Source organism: Macrotis lagotis, chromosome 1 (assembly GCF_037893015.1).
Source record: "Macrotis lagotis isolate mMagLag1 chromosome 1, bilby.v1.9.chrom.fasta, whole genome shotgun sequence".
NCBI lineage: Eukaryota > Metazoa > Chordata > Mammalia > Peramelemorphia > Peramelidae > Macrotis > Macrotis lagotis.
Window position 1 is genome coordinate 181,953,241 of NC_133658.1, and position 26,665 is coordinate 181,979,905.

The 26,665-nt window shown below is 36.4% G+C and overlaps 1 long non-coding RNA gene and 1 pseudogene across 2 annotated transcripts in view; one reads left to right on the forward strand and one right to left on the reverse strand.

Annotated features, from left to right (window-relative positions):
• LOC141519562 (D-beta-hydroxybutyrate dehydrogenase, mitochondrial-like) overlaps window positions 1-15,436 on the reverse strand; it is a 29,159-nt pseudogene extending 13,723 nt beyond the window's left edge.
• Window positions 15,437-22,065: 6,629 nt separating this feature from the next.
• LOC141514840 (uncharacterized) overlaps window positions 22,066-26,665 on the forward strand; it is a 139,558-nt gene continuing 134,958 nt past the window's right edge. Inside the window, exons 1-2 of one of the 2 annotated variants that reach the window (XR_012476127.1) lie at window positions 22,066-22,231; window positions 23,387-23,562. This is a non-coding gene — a long non-coding RNA (uncharacterized LOC141514840). Of the gene's footprint in view, window positions 22,232-22,650; window positions 22,716-23,386; window positions 23,563-26,665 lie in introns of those variants that run through there. The other variant, XR_012476128.1, reaches the window with a different exon arrangement.

Here is a 26,665-nt window from a genome sequence, read left to right on the forward strand (position 1 = left end):
CGTCACCTATTTCATTAAATGTCCATCTTTTCCCCCAAAAGAGAAGGCTCAGTTTTGCTGGGTAGTGGATTCTTGGTTGGAATCCAAGCTCTTTTGCTCTCCAAAATATCATATTCCAGAGTCTTCAATCCCATAATGTTGATACAGCCAGGTCCTGTGTAATCTTGGCTGTAACTCCTTGGTATTTGAATTGCTTCCTTCTGACAGCTTGCAGGATTTTCTCCTTAATCTGATCATTCTGGAGTTTGGCCACTTTCAGGAGGGGATTGATGTATTCTTTCAAAGACTGTTTTGTCTTCTGGTTCCAGGAAAGTAGAGAGATATATACACACACACACAGTAAAGGTATGACTGGAGCTGAATGTATTATGCTTTCAGTGGAAGTGAGAAAAGCAATGTAACAATCTTTATCTCAAATAAAGCATTTGTAAAAATAGATCTCATTAAAAAAGATAAGGAAGGAAACTATATCCTTCTAAAAGGTACTTTAGACAATGAAGTAATTTCAATACTAAATATTTATGCTCCAAGCAGTACAGCATCCAAGTTTTTAGGAAAAGCTAAATGACTTACAGGAAGACTTAGGCAGCAAAACTCTGTTGGTGGTGGACCTCAATCTTCCTCTGTCAGAATTAGACAAATCTAACCATAAAATAAGCAATATAGAAGTTAAGAAGGTGAATAGAATAATAGAAAACTTAGATATGACAGACCTCTGGGGAAAACTGAATAGGAATAGAAGGGAATTAAAGCAATAATTCGGAACTGTTTTGCACAACTGAATGCCAATAAGCTTGATAATCTAAGTGAAATGAATAAATATTTGTAAAAATAAATTACCCAGGTTAAAAGAAGAGGAAATTGAATACTTAAATACCCCTATGTCAGAAAAAGAAATTCAACAAGTCATCAATGAACTCCCTAAGAAAAAATCTCCAGGGCCAGATGTATTCACAAGTGAATTCTATCAAACATTCAAGAAACAATTGTTCCAATTCTGTGTATAAACTATTTGAAATCAAAGCTATTTAGAGTCATATAAACATGCCCTCTTTCACTATTGATTAGTAAATGTGAATTAAAACAACTCAGAGATACAACTTTATAATTATCAGATTGGTTATTATTACAGAAAAAGAAAATGGCAAAAATTAGAGATGATAAGGAAAAATGTACTATAATGCACTAAAGAATTGTGAACTTATTCAAACATTCTGGAGAAAAATTTGGAACTACACTCAAAGGGCTATAAAACTGTACACACCCTTTGACTCAGCAATATCACTTATTCCTGTCATTTTAATCACATTCTGACTTCTTGTGATGCCATTTGGGGTTTCTTGGCAAAGATACTGGAGTGTTTTGCCATTTCTTTTCCCAGTTCATTTTACAGATGAGAAAACCGAGGTTAAAAGGGTTAAATTACTTGCCTAGAGTCCCCCCAGCTAATAACTGTCAAAGGCCAAATTCAAACTCAGGAAGATGAATTTTCCTGACTTCCAAGCCTGGCACTCTATCCACTGTCTTAACTAGCTGCCCCTCACAGTAAAACTACTAGCTCTATATCCCAAAGAGATATTTTAAGAAGGAAAATGACTCACATATTTACAAAAAATGTTTATAGCAGTTCTTTAGTGATGACAAAAAATTACAAATTAGTGGGATGACCAAATTGCTGGGATGAACAATTAGTAATATATGATTTTGATGGACTACGTTTTCAGAAAAACATAGGAAGGTTTATATGAACCAATACAAATTTAAGTAGACAAAACCAGGAGAGCATTGTTAGTAATAGAAATATTGTATAATGTATATTTATCTATTCTCAACAATACGGTGGTCTAAGGCAATGCCAAAGGACATTCCAGATAATTATTTTTTTCCACTTTCTTAATTTTTCTTTATAAAACAAATGTTCAGGCAGCTAGGTGGTGCAGTGGATAAAGCATTGGCCCTGGAGTCAGGAGTACCTGAGTTCAAATCCAGCCTCAGACACTTAATACTTACCTAGCTGTGTGGCCTTGGGCAAACCACTTAACTCCATTTGCCTTGCAAAAACCTTAAAAAAATTATATATAAAACAAATGTTCAAAATGTTTTTATTTGTAATTGAAAAAAGATAAAAATATTTAAAAGATAATATAATTGAGAAGAACTTTAAATGAAACAGCATCAATTCTAAATGTCAATGCAATGAATGGATCATGATCTAAACTAATAAAGGAACATATGAATAAAATAAAATATCACCCTTTATTATTCTATGTGATATTAGAAATGTTAGCAATAAGAAAATAAAAAGAAATTAAAGGAATTGAAAGAGATAGTTAGAAAACAAAACCATCACTCTTTGCAGATGAATTGATGGTATACATAGGAAATTCTAGAGAATTCCATCCAATTGATGGATATCCTTTAGATTTCTGATTCTTAACCACCAGAAAACAAACTAAAAATACTGCTTGAAATAATTAACAATTTTGTCAAAATTGCAGAATACAAAATCAATTCATGTAAGTCATCAGCATTTCCATATATTGGTAACAAAGTCCAACAATAAGAAAAAGAAAGAGAAATTCCATTTAAAATAACTATAGGCAATATAAAATACTTTGATGTCTGCCAAGACAAATTCAGGAACTGTATGAATACAATTGCAAAACATTTTTCACACAGATAAAGTTAGATCTAAACAATTGGAAAAATATCAATTGCTCCTGAATAGACTGTATCAAAATAATAAAATGACAATTCTACATAAATTAATCTTCTTGTTCAGTGCCTTACCAATCAAACTACCAAAAATTATTTTATAGAGCTAGAAAAATAATAACAAAAGTCATCTAGAAGAACAAAAGCTCAGGGATATCAGAGGAATCAACGAAAAATATGAAGGAAAGTGTCTAACTATCAGATCTCAAAATATTTTAAAATGGCATTATCAAAAAAACTCCAGCACTTGCTAAGAAATAGAGAAGTGGGTTAGTGAAACAGAATAGGTACACATTACATTATAATAAACAGCTATAATAATGTAGTGTATAATAAACCCAAAGATCCAAATTTTTGAAATAAAAATTCATTATTTGACAAAAACTACTGGAAAACTGAAAACTAGTATAGTAAAAACTAAGTATAGACCAACATCTCATACCATATACCAAGATAAGGTCAAAATAGTTACATGATTTACATATAAAAGGTGATACTATAAAGCAAATTAGGAGAGCATGGAATAGGTTATTGGTTAGATCTATGGATAAGGGAAGAATTTAGAACCAAAGAATATATAGATAGCATTAATAATTAAAATGTTTTTTCACAGACAAAACCAATGCAATCAAATTAAGAGGAAAACAGAAAAATGGAAAATATTTGCGGTAATTATCTCTGATACATATGTAATTTCACAAATATAGTCAAATTTATAAAAATACAAATCACTCCCCAATTGACAAATGATTAAAGGATAGTTTTCAGAAAAAGAAATCAAAATTACCTGTAGTCATATGAAAAAATACTCCAAATCACCATTGTTTAGAGAAATAAAAATTCAAACAATTCTGAGGCACCACCTCATACTTTTCAGATTTGTTAATATAACAGAAAAGTAAATTGACAAGTATTGGAAGGGATGAGGAAAAATTGGGACAATAATGCACAGTAGAATTGTGAATTTCTCCATTCTGGAGAAAAATTTGGAATATATCCAAAGGGCTATAAAACTATACATTCTCTTTGATCCAGTTATAGCACTGGTCTATATAATGAAGACATTAAAAAATGGGAAAGGAGTTATTGATACAAAAATAATTATAGTTATTCTTTTTGTGATGGCTAAGAATCAGAAATCAAAGGGATGCCCATCAATTGGAGAATGACTAAACAAAGTGTGGTTTATGATTGTGATGGAATATTATTTTGCTATAAGAAATGAGAATGGGATTTCAGAAAGACCTGCAAAGACTTGTATAAACTGATGGAAAGTGAAATGAGTAGAACCAGGAGAATGTTGTGCATAGTATTGTTGAGGGCCAGCCCCCATGAGTTCCTGGGGATGATGGTCACCAAGGATGAGCATGTATTCTTGCTCATTAAACGGATTGGTTGGCTCACCAATGAACTCTGACCTAAAATATCTGTGGAACTAGAAGTGTATGGGAAACTTTCTGATAAGGAAGTCCAGAAACTTAAAAGGATAAATATTGTAAATTTAACCAGGGAAGGTATGCAGCTGGGTTTCATCTGACTTGTCATGTCTGAGATAAGTTTTCTTATAAGAGTCTGGATATTCAACAAAGTCAAGAGATGGTTTTCATGACATTAAGTTTGTGTTGCCTCTCTTCAATCTGCTCTTGTCAATGTTCAGATGCACACCAGAGTTGTCATGGGTGATGTAATAACAGCAATATGATACAATGAAGAAATGTAAATTCCTTAGATATTCTCGGGATTACAGTTGTCCCAAGACAATCCTAAAGGACTAATGATGAACCATACTAATTGTCACCAGAAAAAGAATTGATATTGTCTGAGTATAGACTAATGCATGTTATTTTAGACTTTCTTCTCTTTATCCTTTTTTATTTGAATCTTCTTGTAAAAAATTATTATTATCAAAATGTTTGAAATGATTGCACATGTATATCTTATATTCAATTGCTTACCATCTCAGGGGTGGGTAGATGAAAGAAGAAAAGAGGGATGTAATTTGCAATCAAAACTTTAAAAAAAAAAGTTAAAATTGTTTTAACATGTAATTAAAAAAATTATATTACAAAAAAAGAAAAAAATCATCAATTATCATCAGAAAGAGAGACCCAAAAAAGAAAATTCCTAGGAATATTAAAGCCAAATTCTGAAACTCCCAGGTGGAAGAAAAAAATATTTCAAGTCACCAGAAAGAAGTAATTCAAATATCATGGAGCCACAGTCAAGATCACACAAGCTTTAACAGCTGCCACATTAAAAAAAGAATTTAGAGTTTAGAATTTTTATATTCTGGAAGTCAAAAAAGCTGGGATTACAGCTAAGAATAATCTACACCGCAAAACTGAATATAGTTGTTGAAGAGAAAAGATGAATATTTAATGAAATAGAGTATGTTCCAGCATTCTTTTTGATAAGACTAGAGCTAAATTGAAAATTTAACTTTCAAATATAAGATTCAAGGGAAATAAAAAAAGTTAAATATGATAGAGAAATCATGAGGGACTCAAGGTTAAATAGTTTATATAGTAAGATGACACACATATACTCTAAAAACTTTATCATTATTAGGACAATTAGAATGGTTCTACACAGAAAGGAATGGCAGTGATTCAATTTATATTGGGTCATGTAAAAAATGAATATGCAAGTAAAGGTGTTCAAGTATGCTGAGAATTCTCAGTTTAATTGTGGAATTATCTTAATGAGTAAAAAAAAATTCATAAAATGACTTACCTGAACTCCTGATTTCTTTGTTTCAGTCCTTAAGACATCACCACATTTTTCCAAAGCAATTTTTGATAAAGAATAGGAGCTATTTCCTACTCCTATAAATGTACTTATACTAGACATGAAGACTATATGTCCTAAAAGAAAGTTGGATCACATATATCTCAATCAAATCAAAAAATTCACTAAGTGTTTATTGTGGACAGGAAATCACATTGCTCATTGTGAAAAACTTAAAAGAGATTTACAGTATGTACCAATCCTTCATATATTTTTTAGATAATCAAAAGATACATATATATGAATTAAGAAGAGTAATTTAGAAAGGCATTTGGTAGCAGTTAAAGAGTTTAAGAAAGGGGCAGCTAGATGGCGCAGTGGATAGAGAACCGGCCCTGGAGTCAGAAGTACCTAAGTTCAAATCTGGCCTTAGACACTTAATAATTATCTAGCTGTGTGGCCTTGGGCAAGCCACTTAACCCCATTTGCCTTGAAAAATCCTAAAAATAAAGAGTTTAAGAAAGACAAATGAATCCTCTTCATTGTTTTCTATCACTATATTTCCCTGATCAGCCAATCTTAGGACTTTGGATCAATTCATTTTATCTTAGTGCAGAATATTATTTATATATTCAATAATGTTTATGAGTTATGTACTACACAGTGGGAGATCTATTATCTCAGATTCCTTATAAGAGCTGTATCATGACATCATATTTGGCTCTCTGTTACTTAGAGAAGATGATTCCTGTAATTAATCAGTTAAAGGGAATATTACACAATAATGTAAAGATACCTGTGTGTATTTTCCTAGACTATGCTGGTTCAAGTTTACATTTTATGGATTGAATAGCAGGAGAAAAATCAAATGGATAATGGGACACAGGAAATTTTAAGGATAGCTACATTTGGGATACTTTCTGTATTGCTGTGTTCATAATAAAAATATTAGGGATTTTCCCACAAAGAAATTCTGGGAAGAATGATGTTCACTTCAGCATTTTTTAAAAGCATTTACTTTTATTTATTTTTTCACATTACTACCATAGTCTTGTTGTAAAAGTAAACATAATCCCCCCTCCCTACAAAGAAAGAGAAACCTCCAGAAAAATAAGTACTGGTACTTGAATTACAAGTACTGGTACTTTAAGATCAAACTTTCTGTTCAGCTCTGTTTGCTTCAACAGGAAACTTTGAAAGTTCCCTATTTCATGGAATGTCAAACTTTTACTCCTGAAAGAAAATGCTCAGTTTTGCTGGGTAGCTGGTTCTTGGTTGTAATCCAAGCTCTTTTGCCTTCTAGAATATCATATTCCAAACCCTACAAGTCTAATATAGAAGCTACTAAATTTTGTATTATCCTGATTGTAACTCCACAAAATTTGAATTGCTTCTTTCTGGCGGCTTGTAATATTTTCTCCTTAACTTGGGATTTCTGGAATTTGACTCTAATATTCCTGGGAGTTTTCATTTTGGGATCTCTTTCAGGAGGTAATTAGTGGATTCCTTCAATTTCTGTTTAACCCTCTGTTTATAAGATATCAGGGCAATTTTTCCTGGATTATTTCTTGAAAAAAAAAAGAAGTCTAGGCTCTTTTCCTGGTCAAGATTTTCAGGTAACCCAAAAATATTTTAAATTATCTCTTCTGGATCTGTTTTCCAGGTAAGTAGTTTCTTTGTTTGTGATATTTTACATTTTTCTTCTAGTTTTTCATTCTATTGATTTTGCTTTTATTATTTCTTGCTTTCTTACAAGGTCTTCAGCTTCCCTTAGCTCCATTCTACATTGAAAGAATTATTTTCTTCAGAGAGTTTTTGTATCTCCTGTTCTATTTGGCTAACCCTGCCTTTTAAGGCATTCTTCTCCTCATTGACCTTTTGGATTGTTTTTCCATTTGACCTAAACTGTTTTTTGGTGATGATAATATAAGCAAATATAGATAGCATTTATTAGTATTTATTTATCAGTTTTTTTAATTCCTTCTCCAAGTTGCTGACTTGACTTTCATGATTTTCCCACATCACTCTCATTTCTCTTCTCAATATTTCCTCTACCTCCCTTACTTGATTTTCAAAATCTTTTTTGAATACATCCATAGCCTGAAACCAATTCATATTTTTCTTGGAGACTTTAAATACGGAAGCTTTGACTTTGTTATCTTCTGAGGGTATATTTTGATCCTTTATAGGACCAAAGTAATTGTCTATGGTAGGATTTTCTTCTTCTGTTATTTGCTCATTTCCCTGGCCTATGACTTGATTTTAATTCTTTGTTAAAGTGGGGCTCTGCTTCCAGGATGGAGTACCCATTTTCCAAAGCTTTTGAGGGATTTTGCAGCTGTTTTCAGGGACATCTCCCAGAGACTCAATTCCTTCAGAGTCTTATGAAATACTCTGGCCTATGCTAGTCTGTGGATGACCACAAGCACTCCCCTCTACCCTGGAATTGTAAGGAGGATCATTGTTCTACTATAGCATTAAAACTTCTCCTGAGACTGGGGTTCCAGACTGTGACCTGGGCTAAATAATAGAGTCCTGCCTCAGAAATAGCAAAGAGCTCTCTACAGTCTTTCCAGACCTCTTTACTGTTCCTGGGCTGAGTGCTCTGGAAGCAGCTGCTGGGTGGCTCACTGCAGGCAGCTCCACAGGCCTGCATCTGGTTCCCAGGGCCAGTCTGTACTGAACCCTTCACTTGACTGGGTTCCAAGATCATTCTGTTGTGGCAGAGTTTTCCAGCTGATCTTCCAAGTTGTCCTTGGCAATTCCTTGGCTGAGAGGCCTGGAAACCACCCCTGCTTCCACAATTCCTAGGTGCCTCCAGTGACCCATGTGCCCTGCCACTGCTCCTGGATGGCTGGAGCTGTTTCTTTCTGGTGTGGCCCTTTCTAACCCTGGTGGAATAGACCTTCCCATGAATCTTTCAAGTTGTCTTGGGCTGGAAAATTATTTTACTCAGTTTTTCTGTGTGTTCTGTCACTGTAGACTTTGGTTAGAGTTATTATTTAGAGGTATTTGGATGGTCTGGGGGAAGAGTTGCCAGGATTTCCTGCCTTCACTCTGTCATATTGGCTCCACCCCTTCCATCATTTTTTTCAAGATTTATTTCTAGTTGTAGTAATTAAAGTGCTCACTGGATTTGGAAGCAGCAGGAAAATAAAGTAGAAATATATTTAATAGTTCTATTACATGGGGCAACTAGGTGGCACAGTGGATAGAGCACCAGGTCAGGAAGACCTGAGTTCAAATCTGGTCTCAAATGCTTAAATAGTTACCTAGTTGTGTGACCTTGGGCAAGTCACTTAACCCCATTGCCTTAAATAAAATTCTATTACATAAATGATTTGACTAAAACATCAGAGGTGACAAATTGTTTAAGGCTTGACTGATGGTAAGAAATTTTATTTGGATTTCACAATATATTTGGATAGTTTCACATAAAATAGTCTGTTAAATTCTAGTGTGGCCCTGCCCTTTACAGAGAAAAGAGAATTCTCCTTGGATGTTGGTTTTGGCAATTGGTCTGCTTACCACATTGAATGTCTCACAATCCATGATTCCTCCACTGCAGATTGGGAATCTGAACTCTATGCCCTCTTGAGCTGCCAAGGGCAATAGAGGCCATCATCCATCCCATTGGAAAGGCACTCACTCCTCTCTCAGGACTGACTGACCCATGTTCAACTGCCATTCTCATGGAACCTCTACTTTGGCCATCAATGTTCTTCTTTGAATATTTACTATTATCACCAAGATCTATACCCACAGCTTAACCTGGGCCCACACATCCTTCGCTTCTAGACTCACCACATTCATTTTTCCTACTCTTTATGGTTTAGCCTCAGAGTAGACTCAGAAGAACCCACACCTTGGAAAGTGCAGTGGTTCAGGTGGTCTCTGGTGAGCTTGAGCTCTGTATTTTATATAGACCTATGAATAGTTCAAAAGTGGAAGGTCTGAGAAGGACCAAACTGACAACTAGTCCATTGAGAGGTTAGTATATATATTGTGTTATTGCATCTATTGCCAAATGTCCCATTCTGATACTTGCTCAGCCTTGGTGATGTATTGTGGTGCCTTGCTGATGTGGGAGGAAGCAATAGACCATGGGGTGAACCAATTCTGGTAAAGGTAAGTGAGAAGGATGCCTTGCAGAGCATTCCCCTCACTGATGAACATAATTGTGCAGCTCACATCACCAATCATAAAAAAAAGAAGATAAAGAAGAAGCAGTCACCTAAAAAGAGCAGAGGTGTGAGGTGGTACTTCAGAGTTGTTTTAATTTATATTTCTCAATCAATTATGATTTGGAGCATATTTTCATGACTAAAGATAGCTTTATTTTCATTTATCTGAAAACTGCTTGTTTCAATTCTTTTTTTTTGATGAGAAGTTTGGTTTATTTCTTTCAATTCCAGTATTTCAGCAAAAAACAAATTACAAACAAACTTTAACAGAACAAAATGCCTTTAGCAAAGTAACTATAAAAGGAAACCAGAATTGCTCTAATAGTTCAGTGGTATTCTGTCATCAAAAACTTAGAAAATTCAAACAAAGCCAAAATATTACAATATAATCAAAATTAAGCTACTTTTACAAAAAGTAAAAATGTAGGTAAAGGAAAACTACAAAGGGACAAGGGCACTGTATTGGGCCCCCCAAAAATGTTTTACATATCTTAAAGTAGCCTAACAAAGAAAATACTGCTCCTACTGTATTTATGCCTTTAGTGTTAACGGTATAGTTTAGACACTATGTGGAAGAGACAAAGTGTACAAAGAAGATAGAATGTGTAGAATCTATATAATGGATAAAGTACCCACACAAATGAGATAATGAAGACAATTTTCAATTAGTTCTTCCTGAACAATAGCTGTACCCACCAAAGTAATTCTTTTCTCTGCAAATCATCATAACTACTTCCAGTTTCTCTTCCCTACACTGACAAATCTTCTGCAGCCTTCACCTAGGAAGAACTTAACACCTCCCTCCTGAAGTATACAGCAATCTTAAAATATTTTAACATTTAATATACTCCTAACAAAATACAATACCTATGTGTATAGTACTTATTTTACTCATATAAACACTATGCTGAGCAGAATAGAAATTAGAAGGTGAGGACTTGTACACAAATGCTAAAAAGGATTGTCTCAACAAAATTGAACATGCCCACATCAACAGAACAAAATTAGGATGGACCGTGGGCTCTAATATGCAAAGTCTCATGGAGGATTTGGGGATTACAACTAGATTCTCTAATACTAGATTCTACCAATATGATATTAACTGCCGAAGTACAGCTATTAATTAACATTAAAACCGAAGAAGTCAAATAAAACTACAAAAACCAGTCTTTCAACTTAAGGATGCAAAAGTGCAAATGAACTTGCGATGTCAAAACCACAAAAATCTCGATGTTACATTTCTATTTCAACTTTTGAGCATGTTAACACTGACTTCTCTATCACAATCATATAGAACAGAATTAAGCATGAGCATCTGCTTTATAGCTAGGTCTCTTGAAAAGGCTAGCAGCAACATAAAAAAGGACCTGAAGGTTCCATTAGTACTCCTATTTTAAAGAAAGAACAGGAAATGGACTTGTGGATTCACTCTTTAAAAATGCACCAAATCTCAACAGGCTTGCAAATTCTGTAACATTGTAAGAATTATATTTCTTATAGAACTCTTTAAAGTCTAGAGTCCTTTGGTAGGCAGGCTCTTAAAAGCTCATTCTATAGAAGAAACCAATGAAAGTAAGATAGTGAGATAATGAAACTGTCACCTTTCAAAATTTGTATAAATGTTTGGAATGCAATGCTAATTATGAAGGCAATTTATGACTTGAGATTTCAGATATACTATTCTGAGAAAAATATCTCTTCTAAAATAATCTAATTTTTGTCTATACCTAAGGAATGTACTGCTGTAACTTTTTGAAAGATTACAGGAACACAAATATTAAGTATCAACAGGCACAATTCTTGATAGGACAGGAAATCTAGATTCTGTTTGGTGAAGAGACTTAATTGGTTTGAATTGGAAAAGGACTGGGAGTGGGAGGTGGGGAGAAGAGAGAGAGAGAGGTTGTGCAAGCAATTGAATGTACATCACAGAGTATTATTGTAGCTCAAAGTAGGTCAGGCCAGGTGCTTAAAATTAAGTGGGCTACATTGGTTTAGAACTTAGTGGACTACTATTTAAATTTTAAAATATTAAGACTCTAATTTGACCAAAAACTGGATAGAAAGGAGCAAGAATCCTTAGGGTAGTCTTTAAAAAAAAATTCTATTTTCTTTTGTTTCTTTACTCAAAGGGAATGTAATCTGATAAAGTGCTTTCAAGATTTTGCCCCTAATTTAGTGACTGATGCCAAAATGGTTCCTAGTTGTACAAAAAGACTGATTCTCCTTGTGGTGTCAAGCACTCTTCCCAAGTACTGTACTTGCTTATTTATCCACAATAAACTAAAGCTTTTTTTTTAAAGTCCATCTAAAATGTACACAAAACGATGAATTCTGAAACATCTAACACAAAACACTCACGTAATACCATTTTTTCAATTTTTTATCATGCTTGAATTCTGACTATATCTACAGTAGAATTTTAGAGCTTATAAGGAAATAAGAGTAGCTCATTCCCCCTTTCAAACTACCCAGCATGCTTATTATGAATAATCTCCCCTCCTTCGATTTCAATCTGCTCATAAAGCCATTTTCTGTCACAGCGGCACTCGGTTCCACACTTGTTAGAGCCACAATTGGGACATGCGTAGAAACAGCCCAGGCAATCTTCATCAAGGCAGTCGCAGAGATCCATTCCACTCAGTATCAGGAGGCCCTGACTGTCATAGATTTTGCTCTTTGGTGGAATCACTTGCCTGTCTGAATTGGTTGCCTCGGTTTTTTCTCTCTCTCTTACCAGTTTCTGGAGTAAATACAGTTTGCTTTCCTGGATTTGCAAACTGCAAGGACCGCAGGGCTTTTGCAGTCCTTCCCTTGCCCGGGGTGCGCCCCGGCTCCTGCCCGCTCCGCCCGCCACCCCGGAGTCCTCAATTCTTTATCAATTGGGGGAATGACTTGTATTCTTATAAATTTGATTTAGTTCTCTATACATTTTAGAAACGGGTCCTAACAGAAATGCTAGATGTAAAAATTGTTTCCCAGTTTTCAGCATTCCTCTTAATCTTGGTTGCATTGGTTTTTTTTTTTTGGTGCAAAATGTATTTAATTTAATGTAATCAAAATGGTCCATTTGTATTTTATAATGTTCTTTATTTCTTGTTTGGGCATAAACTTCCTCCCTCTTCACACATCTGGTATAGTAGACTTGAAAAACTTTGTTCTCCTTATTGGCTGATGGTATCACTCCTATGTCTAAATCCTGTACCCATTTAGACCTTGCTATAGAGGGTTTGATGTTGGTCTATGCCTAGTTTCTGCAATACTATCGTCCAGTTTTCCCTGTAGTTTTTGTAAAATAGTGTGTTCTTAGCTCAGAAGCTGTAGTCTTTGGGTTTATCAAACAGTAGATTATTATAATTATTAACTACTGTTTCTTTTGTACCTAATCTATTTCACTGATCCACCACTCTTTCTTAGCCAGTAACAAGCAGTTTTGATGACTACTACTTTATACTATAATTTTAGATATATTTTGGCTATATCCCAAAAATCTTAGTGCAGTTTTAGGCTATTAAAGCATAAGAATTGCACTAAGACTTTCAGGACAGTTAATTAAGCAAAAGTTCTATGAAACCAGGGACTATGTCTACAACTCCTTTTATATCCTCACAACTTTTATTAAAACATATTACAAGGGGCAGCTAGGTGGTATAGTGGATAAAGTACTGGCCTTGGAGTCAGGAGTACCTGGGTTCAAATTCGGTCTTAGACACTTAATAATTACCTAGCTGTGTGGCCTTGGGCAAGCCACTTAACCCCATTTGCCTTGCAAAAAAAAACCTAAAAAAATATTACAAATAAGAGGTCTTTATGCATGCTTGCTGAATGTATATTGTATGAGAAACTAGTCATTTATGTTAGTTGATCTGAAAGAATAAGCTCAGATATGGAATCTAGGAGTCTTAAATTACTGAAAATTTGCTTTTTCTATAGTTCAGAATGTAGATGTTTAAAATTGTCCTCTATATAATACAGAACCCTGACTAGAATCCATTATTTAACCACAGTGAAAATATGAGACTCACCTTGACATTTTTAAATAAGAGGAAGATATTTCAGAGTTGTCTTGTTAGTACCCTATAATTAACCCTATTCTGAATTACTACCCCATATTGTATACTTACTCGAGCCAATTTCTCAGACCCTGAGCTCAGGAACACAGTTGTTTTTCTCTCGGCAAAGATACTGGATTGCTTTGCCATTTCCTACTCTAGCTCCTTTTCCAGATGAGGAACCTGAGGCAAACAGAGTTAAGTGACATACTCAGGTCCCATAACTAGTTAGTAGCTGAGATTGGATTTGAACTCAGGTCTTCTTGACTCCAGGTTGAGCATTCTATTCAGGGAATCACCTAGCTGCTTTCTAGGCATCAGGGGGTCTGCTAACTCAGGTCTACTAGATGAAAGATGCTGATAGACCCTATAAAATAACGTTCCATAACTGTCAGAGAAAAGTAGTCACTGGTCCCACATGGGTATGCTAGCCCGATTTCTTTAAAATAAACAGTCAAATTGACCCCACACCTTGATACTGTCTACCCTGGAAATAGGAATTAATCATCAGAGGGAAGGCACTAGATGTAAGAGGAATTGAGAAAGACTTCCTGAAGCTTTTTTGTTACAACTTGAAGGAAATTAGGGAATTCAGGAGACAAAGACGAGAAGGGAAATCATTCTATGCAGAGGAGACAAGCCAGTGAAAATGCTCAGAATAAGGTTATATTATTAGACAAAAACTCAGAATCAATCAGTCAGTGAATAGTTAATTAAACCATTTAATCTCTCTGTGCCTCAGTTTTCTTATCTGTAAAATAAAAGAGTTGGACTTGATGACCTTGTTTTAGAAATCCTTGAGCTCCAACATCTACCAAATTATATAACGCTCTTCTCTATTCTGTTTGAAAAGCACTAAAATTCATGGGGAAATGGTGGGTGAGAGGAGATGAGGGAAAGCAGAGGGTTGGGGGGGAGTAGCTTCATTCTATTTAGCTTTCACTCAAAACTAGTTCTGGAAAAGATCAGTCCCTACAGGATGGTGAAAAAAGTGCTGTATGTGAGTTATTAGACAAAGACACATCAATGAACAAACATTAGGCTCCTATGTGTATTAGGCATTGGGGCTTTGCCCTGTGCAAGGAAGTTTTAAGAGGTATAAAAGATACAGTTTAAAGGAGGTTCAGGGAGGAAAAGAAAATTTCTAGCAGTTTGTTTTCCCTAGGGACAGGATATAACTGTGGTCTTTAGACTGGGAGAAAGTTTAGTGTACTGTCTTAGTTTGAAGTTGTAGAAACTGCTCCTTTTTCCTCTACTCACCATTATCCCTGAAGTCTGGAATCTGACGTAAGTCTTACCAGAGCAAACCTTGCTTTTCTTTATGAAGGACAGTTTTCAGTGTCCTAGGAACATGGAATAGTTGGGGGTCTGTTCTAAAGTGAGGAAAACACTTTACCCTTTTCAGGCAGATTCTTCAGGAGTTAAATCCTTAACATCAGCTGCATCTTGATCCTGACTGATATTGAGTTTGAAAATGTATAGATGACCACTAGTTCCTGCCTCCTGCCTCGGATATTCTGTTCCTTTCCCATCTGGAAAGAGGCGAGTAGCAAATACAGTGAAGGCAAGATGAAATAGTCTCAAGGCCAGTTAATGCCCAAAGCCAGTATGACCTGTTATAAGTACCGCTTTGCCAATCACATCAATTCTTTTTTTGTTGAGACTAAAGAGAATGCAATTTTTCTCCAGAAGTAGTAGTCCCAGAAGGAGAGTTATCCAGAACATATAACTCCAGTCATACATTAACCTTAATGGCATAGGAACAGCACAGAGGAAGAAAGGAGGGATTTCAAACATAGCCTGACCTCTCAAGATGTGTTAAAAGATAGAGAAATGGACCTTCCTTGGAGGAATTAGTTTGCTACTAATTGAACTCTTGCCAGCTGGAAGGACAGAGTAAACCTAAGGTACTCTCTTAACCGAGATTATGAAGTGGTTGTTACAGGTTGTGAGGCAGATATACCTTAAACAAGTCATCTGGGAATAAACCCTAGAGTACACAAAGTGAAGTCAGTAGATTTGCTGTAGATAGTAATAAATAGTTTGATTGGGCTACTCTAGACTACTTCTGTATTATTTATAACTTGGCTTAACCTAGGGAAAAGAATATATTGAAACAGGAGAGAAGAGGAGGCCAACAACAATAACAACAATGTTTAAAAAATGAACAGAGAAAATGCAACAGAATTCTAAAACTGAAAGGACATAGTATGGATGAATGTTGGCTTTGGAGTGAGGAGAAATAGGCTTGAATCTTGACTCTAACCCATCTGACTGGATAAATCACTTCAACTCTCAGTTCTTCAGTTATTTAATATGCAAAATGAGGGATTTAGACTAAGTCATGTTTAACACTTCTTCCAGATCAAAATATCTAGATCTATAATACTAAACAATATTCCCCCCCAAAGGGTAAACCCAAAGAAGGTAAACCCCTAAAGAAGGTAAACTGAGTTCATTTAGCAACACCTAAAGTCAAACTCCAATAGTAAAATATCCCCATGGAATTTTTTTTAAATATTTTATTCGTTTTCCAATTATATACAATAGTAAATTATACCCATCATTTTTTTTTCAAGGCTCTGAATTCTACAATTCCCCCCCCTCCAAGGCTGTCTGACAGTCTCTACATTGTTTCCATGCCATACATTGATGTAAATTGGATGTTATAAGTATAAACATAAGAATAAACATAAACCCCATCCCCCCAAGAAGATGGGAAACCTCAAGAATAGAGAGAGAGAGAGAGAGAAAAAAATTGTATTTCAGTCTGTGTACAGATTCCAATGGCTCTGTCTCTGGGGTGAGTTCCTTTCTTTATCCCAAGTCCACCAGAGAAGTTGCTTCTATATTTTCCCCACAGTTGCTATCACTAGCTGTACCTCCACTCTATCCCTCCCCACTCTCATTTATTCTATTCTTTCTCTCCTTTCATCCTGGCCCTGTCCAAAAGCATGTTGCATCTGAGTATCCTCTCCCTTGATCTTCCCTCTCTTCTGTCACCTATAACCCCCTTCTCCCCTCCCATTTCCCCTAATCCTGTCCCTTTTCTCCCATCCTTCTCCAGGGCAAGACAGATTTCCTCATCCTATTAAGTGTGTATGCCATTTCCTCCCTGAGCCATTTCCAATGAGAATGAAGGCTCAATCATTCCCCCTTGCCTTCCCCCCCTCCCCTCCATTGAAAAAGCTTTTTTTTTGACTTTTATGTGAAATCTCTCAGCTTCTTCTTCTTCATCTCCTTTTCCTTCCTTCCAGTACTTTCCACCATTTCCCATTGACTCCATCCCTTTACCACATCATACCGTTATATTCCACTCCTTCCCATGTCCTATCTATATATACTCCTTCTAACAGCTCTTATAAATGAGAAAGTTCATATGAGTTATCAATATCTTCTTCCCATGCAGGAATACAAACAGTTCAACATCATCAAGTTCCTCATAGTTAGTCCCTCTCTTCCACTCCCTTTATGGTTCACCAGAGTCCTGTACTTGGAGATCAAACTTTCTGTTCAGCTCTGGTTGTCTCATTAGGAAAGTTTGAAAGTCCCCTGTTTCATTGAAAATCCATCTTTTGCCCGGAAAGAGAATGTTCAGTTTTGCTGTGATTCTCTGTTGTAAACCAAGATTTTTGTCTTCTGGAATATCATATTCCAATCCCTACGAGCCCTTAATGTAGATGCTGCCAGGTCCTGTGTAATACTGACTATGGAGCCTCCGTAGTTGAATTGTCTGTTTCTGGTAGCTTTTAGAATTTTCTCTTTGATTTGGGAGTTTTGGAATTTGGCTATAATATTCCTGGAAGTTTTTCTTTTGGGATCCCTTTCAGGAGGTAACCGGTGAATTCTCTCAAGTTCTATTTTACCCTCAGCTTCTAGGATCTCAGGGCAATTTTGCTGTAATATTTCTTGAAAAATGAAGTTTAGGCTCTTTTCCTGGTCGAGGCTTTCAGATAGTCCAATAATTTTCAAATTATTTCTTCTGGATCTGTTTTCAAGGTCAGTTGTTTTTCCACTGAGATATTTCACATTTTCTTCTGATTTTTGGCTTTTTTTGGAAGAGTTTTATTTCTTCCTGATTTCTTGCAAAGTCATCAGCTTCCTTTAGTTTCATTGTGCATTTGAAGGTGTTATTTTCTTCAGAGAGCTTTTTTATCTCCTTTTCCAGCAGGCCAATTCTGCTTTTTAAGGCATTCTTCTCCTCATTTGCCTTTTGTTTTGCTTTTTCCATTAGACCTAAACTAGTTTTTAACATATTATTTTCTTCAATATTTTTTTTTGTATTTCATTCACCAAGCTTTTGATTTTGTTTTCATGATTTTTCTGCATTGCTTTCATTTCTCCTCCCAATTTTTCCTCCACCTCTCTGAATTGCTTTCCAAAGTCTTTTTTGAGCTCATCCACAGTCTGAGCCCATTTTCTATTTCTCTTGGAGGTTTTGGATACAGAAGCTTCGATTTTGTCATCATCAGAATATGTGTTTTGATCTTCCATAGGACTGAAGTAATTTTCTAAGGTCAGATCCTTCTTTTTCTGTTGTTTACTCATTTCCTCAGCCCAAGGCTAATTTACAGCACTTCCAAGGCTTTGGGTTTTTTTGGAGGGGGGACGACACCCCACTGGGACCTTTATTCTTCCAAGGACTTAAGCTCTCTAGCCTGTGCTTTGATATGTAGATGACCACAGCACTGCCCTCTGCTCTGGGCTATAAGGCAGGATCCAGCTATCTTGGTAAGGAAGCCTAAACTGCACCCTGAGTCTGAGTGTAGGCAAACAGCAGTCCTACCTCAGGAAGAGCAGAAAAATCTCTGTAGACTTCCCTTCCCTTCTCTTGGGGGTGCAGGATGCTTTCTTCCGATTCTTGCTGCAGGTTCTGTGGTCGGTGCTCCTCACTCCACACTCACCCAGGGGCAGCAGAGTTCTCTCCTCTCCCCTTCAAGCTGTTGCTGGTGATCTCTGGGCTGGGCTGGACTGGGCTTTACTGAGCTGGGCTGGGTTTCGCAGTGGCTTTTTTTCCCACCCCAGGTCCTGGTGAAGCACACCTTTCCTGTGGAGGTTCTAGGTTATCTTGGACTGGGAAAATGTATCACTCAGACTTTCTGTGGGTTCTTCCCCTGTAAATTTTGTCTAGAGCCCTTATTTGTTTGTTTTTTGGGGGTTTGGGGAGTTGGAGTTGTTGGGGAATGCTGCCTTCACACCGCCATCTTGGCTCTGCCCCCTCCCCATGGAATTTTGACAAATTTTAAATAACAATAGAAAGTGACAGAGGAAATAAATGTTGAATAATTTTATAGAATCTCTCTCTCAGAGGTAGCTAGGTGGCACAGTGGATAGAGCACCAGCCCTGGAGTCAGGAGGACCTGAGTTCAAATCCCACCTCAGACACTTAATAATTACCTAGCTGTGTGGCCTTGGGCAAACCACTTAACCCCATTGCCTTGCAAAAGAAAAAACAAACCTAAAAAAAAAGAATGAAGCATCTCTATGTCTCTCTCTCTCTCTCTTTAGTCTCTGCCTCTCTGTGCCTCTCTCTCTCTCTCTCTCTCTGTCTCGATATGTCTTTCTTTCTCTGTGTGTGTGTCTGTCTCTGTCTCCTCCCCCCACCCTGCTTATCTTTCTGTCTGTCTCTTTCTCATCTCTCTCTGTCTGTCTCTTTCTTTCCTTTTCACTTTGTCTGACTTTTTCCTCTCTCTGTCTCTCTTTCCCTCTCACTTTCTCTCTCTGTCTGTCTATCTGTCTGTCTGTCTGTCTCTCTCTCTCTCTCTCTCTCTCTCTCTCTCTCTCTCACACACACACACACACACACACACACACACACACACACACACACACACAGACACATTTTTCAAGACTGAGTTAATTACCAAGACATTTACCAAATGTATTAAAACTTTCTCGATTCCTCACTTCTATGTGGGATATTGCATATGGGACATTTGAAATTTTAAAAAAATTTGTTTAGTTCTGTTTTAGGTTCAAGAGAATTACATCTGACAATGTACCTTAGTGCAACTTTTATTACTCTTAGTATAAATAGAATTTCAAAACACATCTGATAATGAATTATGATTTTTATGGGATGGGAATACCTTCTCCCAAGGCTAATCACCTATATATTGGGTGGGTGATTGTTGTCCATGAGGTTATATGAATGTTTTTATAGGTTGATTAAATACAGTTAACAGTGAGATCTCAGGAAATTCTCCAATATCTCCTAGAGATACTTTGACTTTTGCATAGAGAGATGTGCAGGAGAAAAGAGTTATAAAACAGGCTTCCTTGTTCTATTCAGAGAAATTATAATTATATTTTCTATCCCCTCTTAACTATCCACTGCTCCATTTTGCATATTGTGCTTTCTCTCTTCAATGGAAATGGTGCTATTTGTTATGAGAAAAAGTTTGTCCCTTCCTTGACTTCACTGGGAGACTTATAAGATGGTTGCCCAGTGGCAAGAGCTTCCTGATAGTGATTTCTTTTTGTCCATTTGAAGAATGAAGGGTTAAATTGAGATACTCCCTATCAGCTGTCATGGTACAAGAAGAAGGAACTTCCTGAACACACTGAATTGAGGGATGATTGATCAAGACATGTTCTGAGGCAGGGAGTGCTGGGTAACATTCCTAGAGAACCTGTTTTTGGGGTCCACACCTGGGGACTTGACCTATCCCTAGGTGTTAACCTCAAGACACCCGGAGAAAGTGTTTGTTTTCAGGATCTGAGGGTATTTTGGCAGAAACTTGTAGATCATTGAGTTCAGTCAAGAACCCATTGATCACTGTAAACCCATTGATCTTGTAAACCCTTTGACCTGTGCTACTTTTGTGGGAGCACTTTAAAAGTCTCACTTGGGAAAGTGGGCTTTCGAAGCCCATCCCTTCAGAGAGGATGCTCTGCCGAGAGGACTTTTCCAATGGAGACCCTGAGGTGACATCTTGGGACTTCCCCAGCCAGATTTTCCAGTTCTTTTAGAGCCTCCTCACTTGGGTAACAATTCTTTCTCTTTTATCTCTTATCTCTACTATATCTATGCTGATGTTTTACATATATGTAAGTGTATATAGTCTTAGATTATAAGTGTATTAATCATTAAATTTTCATTTAAAGACTTAAAAGAGAGAGAACATGTCATTGTGGGACAGATTCAGATAGACTAAATTAAAAGTCTGTACAGCACATAACCCTTTCCATTACAATTGGCATCACGAACAGGATCTGTGCCACAATGCCATTCTTTTTTATTATTAAAGATGTTATTTTAGTTTTGCAATTTTCCCCCCAATCTTACTCGCAATGCCATTCTTAAAGAAATTGGGGTGGGGGGTGGCTAGGTGGTACAGTAGATAGAGCACCAGCACTAGAGTCAGGAGGACCTGAGTTCAAAAATGGCCTCAGACACATAATAATTACCTAGCTGTGTGGCTGTGGGCAAGCTACTTAACCCCATTGCCTTGTAAAAAAAACTAAAAAAAATCAGGGGAAGGAAAAAAAAGAGAAAAAAGAAAAGAACCAGGGATTCCTGGGTGGGAGGATCTCACCTGTTCCTTAAGACAAGTTGAGCCTTTAAATGATTTTAATTGTTTAGAAGAAATCCTCATTGAGGAAAAGAAAACAGATAAGATTAGGAAAAGCTGGAAAACTTCTGAATGAGGTATTAGAGAAAATTTCAGTTAGGAGACCTGAGAGAATGGAAAGTGCCACCCCTTAGAGATAAGACAATAAATGGGAAAGTAAAAGATGAAGAAGGATGTCCTGAGATAGATTTGCTTACTGCCTTACTTAGGGCCAGGGTGGAACAAGTGAGAATAGATGGGCAAGCCACTAGTGAGTCAAGAAAGTTATACAAAGAAAAGAAGTTGGAACATTCCCAAGTGAGAAAGCTGAAGCAAACACTCACTGTACTATCTTCTGGAGAGCTTTATTTCAGGAGAGCTTTTTTCAGCCTTCAACACCTGAAGGAAAAATGAGGAAAAATACAAACTCTAGTGCAAAAGAGAGTAATAAGGAAAAGAGATAATAGACTTCATATCATTATTACTAGTTAATGGAAAAATGGTTTCATTACTCTGGACACTACAGCAGAGGCCTCTTTAATATATGGAAACCCTAATAAATTTAAACAAGGGAAATTTATGATAAACACAGGATTAGAAGGAAAAGAGATACTTTCCAGACAAGTAACATTGCCATTTAAGATTGGACAGTTAGCCGTAGGGATTATACAGTAGTGATCGTACCCATTCCTGAGTATATAATTGGGATTGATATATTACAAGGAATTACTTGATAGTTAGTTGATGGACACTACCACTTTGCAGTCCGTGCTTTGACCATCAAGGCTGTGTTAGTAGTGTCATTGCCATCCCCCTCTAGAACCATAACTTTAAAACAATATAGACTATCTGGAGGACAAGAGATCACTGTCACTATTAAAGAATATGTGGAGGCAGGAGTGTTAACCCCTACCACCACTGAATGGAATAACCCTGTGTGGCCTGTGAGAAAATCTGATGGAACTTGGAGAATGATGGTGGTTAATGACAGTTAAGTAAGGTGACTCCTTTATTTGCTGCCATTCCTGACACTATACTCTGATTGGTATGCAGTGATAGATTTAGGGCAGTTATAAAGGCTAATAGAGCATATGAAAGGTACAAGAAGATTCCAGGTCTTGTCCAAGATTTATTAGAATAAGGGACATGGAGAAGCTAAGCAGAAAATCCAGGATTTCTTACCCCCCTCCCCAACTAATAAGACTGAGGCCCAAAATTTATAAGATTAGTTAGGTACTGGAGAACTCATATTCTCCATCTAGGACAATTATTATGCCCATTATATTGGGTTACCAGGAAGAAATATGAGTTTAATTGGGGGCAAGAGGAAGAAGCCAAGGCAGCTATACAAATTGCCCTTGATTTATGGCCTATGGGGAAGGGTCCTGTGGAATTGCAGGAAGATTATGTAGACTGGAGCCTGTGGCAAAGGCAACAAAAAAAAAAATGTGCCCCTTGGCTTCTGGTCAAGAAAACTATGACAGGTGAGAGAAAATTATTCTCCTTTGAACAGCAGCTCTTGGTTGTCTATTGGGCACTGGTTAAGGGCATGGAGTGATTTTGTGGCCAAAAATTCCTATTATACAGTGGATAATGAGTACATCTGCTTTGCATAAAATTGGACTTAAGAAGTTAGTGTTATTAAATGGAAGTGGTATATTCAAAACAGAGCTAAGACAGTTAAGTTAGTAATTTCTGCACTACATGAAGAGATTTCAGAAATGGGAGTGGCTCAGAATGAAGTGCCACCAGTCAAAACAATTGCAAATTCATTTAGTAAAATGGGGAGAAGGCTGTAATCGCTTGAGTTAAGAAGAAAAGAAATATGCCTGGTTTACAGATGGGTCAGTTAATGTAGGTCAGTTGAGGTACTGGAAAATGGTAACATATAGTCTTACCACTTCAGAGTCTTTGGAAAATACTAGACAGGGAGGAAGCAGTCAGTTGGCAGAATTAATAGTGGTTTATGCAGCTATTAAAACTGAACAAGGAAAAGAATGTCATATCTTTAATTGATTCATGTGCAGTAGTTAATGGTTTGACTATGTGGATGCCTATAGGGAAGGGAAATAATCAGCAATTCATGGGAAAGATGTATGGGGAAAGGAATTGTGGCAAGATATATGGGAATGGTCATATGTTACTAATATTTCAGGTTTTCATGTAGATGATCACACCACTGTGGATGCACCTGGAGCTTGAGTATAATGCCCATGTGGACCAACTAGCAAAAATAGCTATACTTCAACAGTAAGAGGACAGTGAAGATTATGCCCTAGCACAATGGGTGCACAAGCAAGTGGGACACCTTGGAGTACAAGACTCATACAGGTGGGCAGTAGATCGAGGAATTTCTCTTCTGATCTCTCTTGAAACATATACAAATCATTTTTAAAAATTTCTTTTGTGGTAGAAGAAATAACTAGCTGTCCTATACTTGGTATCTACTACATTGTATATTTGGCAAATTTTCTAGGACTTTGTAAATTCCTTTAGGAGAGAGTATAGACATAAGTCAACCCTAAGTTTCATTTAAAATTATTTTTCTCTAGGAACCCCCTTTTGGGACAGAGAGAACAGGGACTAGGGGAATGGATTCTCTTAGTAGTTCAGCACCCTCTCAGGGGCCAGATTCCTCACAGAAGGCAGACTCAAATGAGTCCAAGGTTGATGTGTCTTTGTAATCAGTGGTCTCTTGGGCAAATAGAAGGATCATAAATACTGTGTCCTATGTGGAAATAAAATCTAATTACTTTTCCTGGTTTTCCTTTCATAAATATTATATCCAATTCGCTTTCCTGAGTTTCCTTTCACAAATAGTTAACAGAATAAATAAACTTTATGCCAACTTTATTAAAGATATTTCATGAAAGTCATAAAAAGTAGAACATAGCAGTTCATGCTTCCTCTTTATAATAGTCTAGAGATTTGGACCTGGGTGACACCTAGTTTGAAGATAGGACATGCCTAGTCCTCTGGGCATTTTTCTCTTTCCCTTTACCATTTTTCACTTCCCTGTGAATGACCTGAGATGGTAAAATCTCCTTTCCTTGCTCAATCTAGGTCGCCATTCCCAGGATTACATTATTATCACTCTCCCGATATGGTTTCTTAACTATTTGGACATGAATGGGACTCTGTTGGATTGTGCTATACTTTGGTCATCCTCTTAAAATTGATGTGTGTGTGTGTGTGTGTGTGTGTGTGTGTGTATTTGTCATCTGAAATTATAGTGCTCTCTATTAGTTGCTTAAGATTTTTCAAAGAAAGAAAAACTCTCCCAGAGTATCAATTCATTATAGACAACCATGACATTATTTTTGAAAAACAAAAAAGAGCAAAATGTTCTTTTTAACAACCAGCTCCATATTTCTCATTCACAGCTCTCTAATTAGTAATAGAATTACAAAATTTGGGAGTTGGAAAAGAACTGAGTTATAACAACTCTGACTCAAAATCATAGACTCTCTTATAATAACACACCTAACAACTAGTCATTTGACCTTTTTGAAGACTTCATGCATCTCATTTAATTTATGGTGGTGATGGGTTGGGGGGGGGACTCTTACTGTTAGAAATGTTTTCCTGATATTTGAATGCAAATTTGTTTCTCACTACTCTACTTTTCAGAAGAAAATTCAGAATATAGGCATTCTACTTCCTTATTTAATGGATGTGAATTATATCTTTATAAGTAGCAAGGCATGTGTTTACAAAACTGCCACATTTGAGTTCAAGGTCTGCCTCTGAGATACCAGCTGGGTCATCTTCAGCAAATCATTTAAATTTTCTATATCCCCAGACAATTTTCTAAGTAGCAATTTTAGACTGTAAAAATCTAAAATTGGGCTCAAAAATTCAGTGTTTCCTTATGTATAATTTGTGAGCTAGAAGGGGCTCTCCAAATCATCAGATTCAACTCTTTCATCTTATAGATGAGGAAACTGAGAACAAGATAAGTGAGAAGTAAATAGCTTTGCCAAGTTACAAAGCTGGTTAGTATATGGCAGCTAGGCCTTAGAATTCAGGTATCTCAAACTCAAGTGAAATGCCATATGGCATCTAAGTAGAATTCAGGGAGAGAGAACCACTTAGAATTTCAACTGTATCGTTGTGGAAATACTTAACTTCTAGGAGAATAATGTAAGATAAATGATAGCAAGAGACATAAGTGTCACCTCTTTAAATCAAATGGAAATGCTGGGCAACTCAGTGTAGGGAACTTAAGTAACTATTTTAAGTCAGAAAAAAATTGGTTTTCTTTTTGGCAAGGCAATGGGGTTAAGTGACTTGTTCAAGGTCACAGCTAGGTAATTATTAAGTATCTAAGACTGGATTTGGACTCAGGTACTCCTGACTCCAGGGCTGGTGCTCTATCTACTGTGCCACCTAGCTGCCCTAGAAAAAAATTTAAAAGATAATTCCAGTGAGGGGAAGAGGGAGGTGATAAAGGGAGGAAAGAAGGGATGTAGTCTAATATTTTATTTTGAGGCTGTTTGGTTTTAAAAGGAATATTGTGCAACTATTTTGTTCTTTACTTGTCATTCTTACTTTATTTCACATAGGAGAAATTTCTAGAGTGAGTATGTTGACAGTTTATTCTTCCTCCTAACAGCTTTGTCAATCTTCACTCTCTTCCACAGAGAGGCATACAGAGAGTGGCAGCAAAAGCTAAATGTAGTGTGTGCAAATGGGTGCTTTTATTTTATGCTAAGAAATTAGGTCAAATAGCTGAAGAGTCTTGGATTTTTTTCAATTTGGCTTAATAAAATATAATCCTATTGTATTTTTTTTCATAGAGGTAAGATAAGATCTAAATTTATTTTAAATAATTTTGTGACAAGCTCATTGGTCTTGTGCCTAGGAACTATATATCATCCCTCTTCCCAATCCTGATGAAAAATACTTGATTTTAGGAGGGAGAGAAATTAATAGGATCCTGAGTTCTATTATTCACTAGTTTCTGACTAGCTGAGTAACATATGACTTAAATCTCTTTAACTATTATTTTTCCTCATCTATAAACTTAGCTTATTTTTAAAGCCTCTTCCAGCTCTAAACTTTTGAGTTCAAATCTTTTAAAACCCTTGACAGTCTTTCAGAAAAATCTTTATCTCTTTATGCTTCTTTAAGACAACTAACTTCTCTTAATTAAATACCAGTATCCAGTAGATAGTTGCCTATTCATTCATTTGCCTAGATAAATGGTTACCTATTCATTCATGCTCTGTATTTCAAGAACAGGATAATTTTCTTCCATTTTTCATCCCAATTTCATCTACATTATAGGGTTATATAGACTAGCCTTAAAACCTAGACACTTGCTAGGTATTCCCTGGCTTTCTCACAGACAATACAAATCTCACATGTTGAAAAAGTGAATTGAGAGGAGGTTGGGTCACTCAGTGGACTGTATACTATGTCTGGAGTCAGG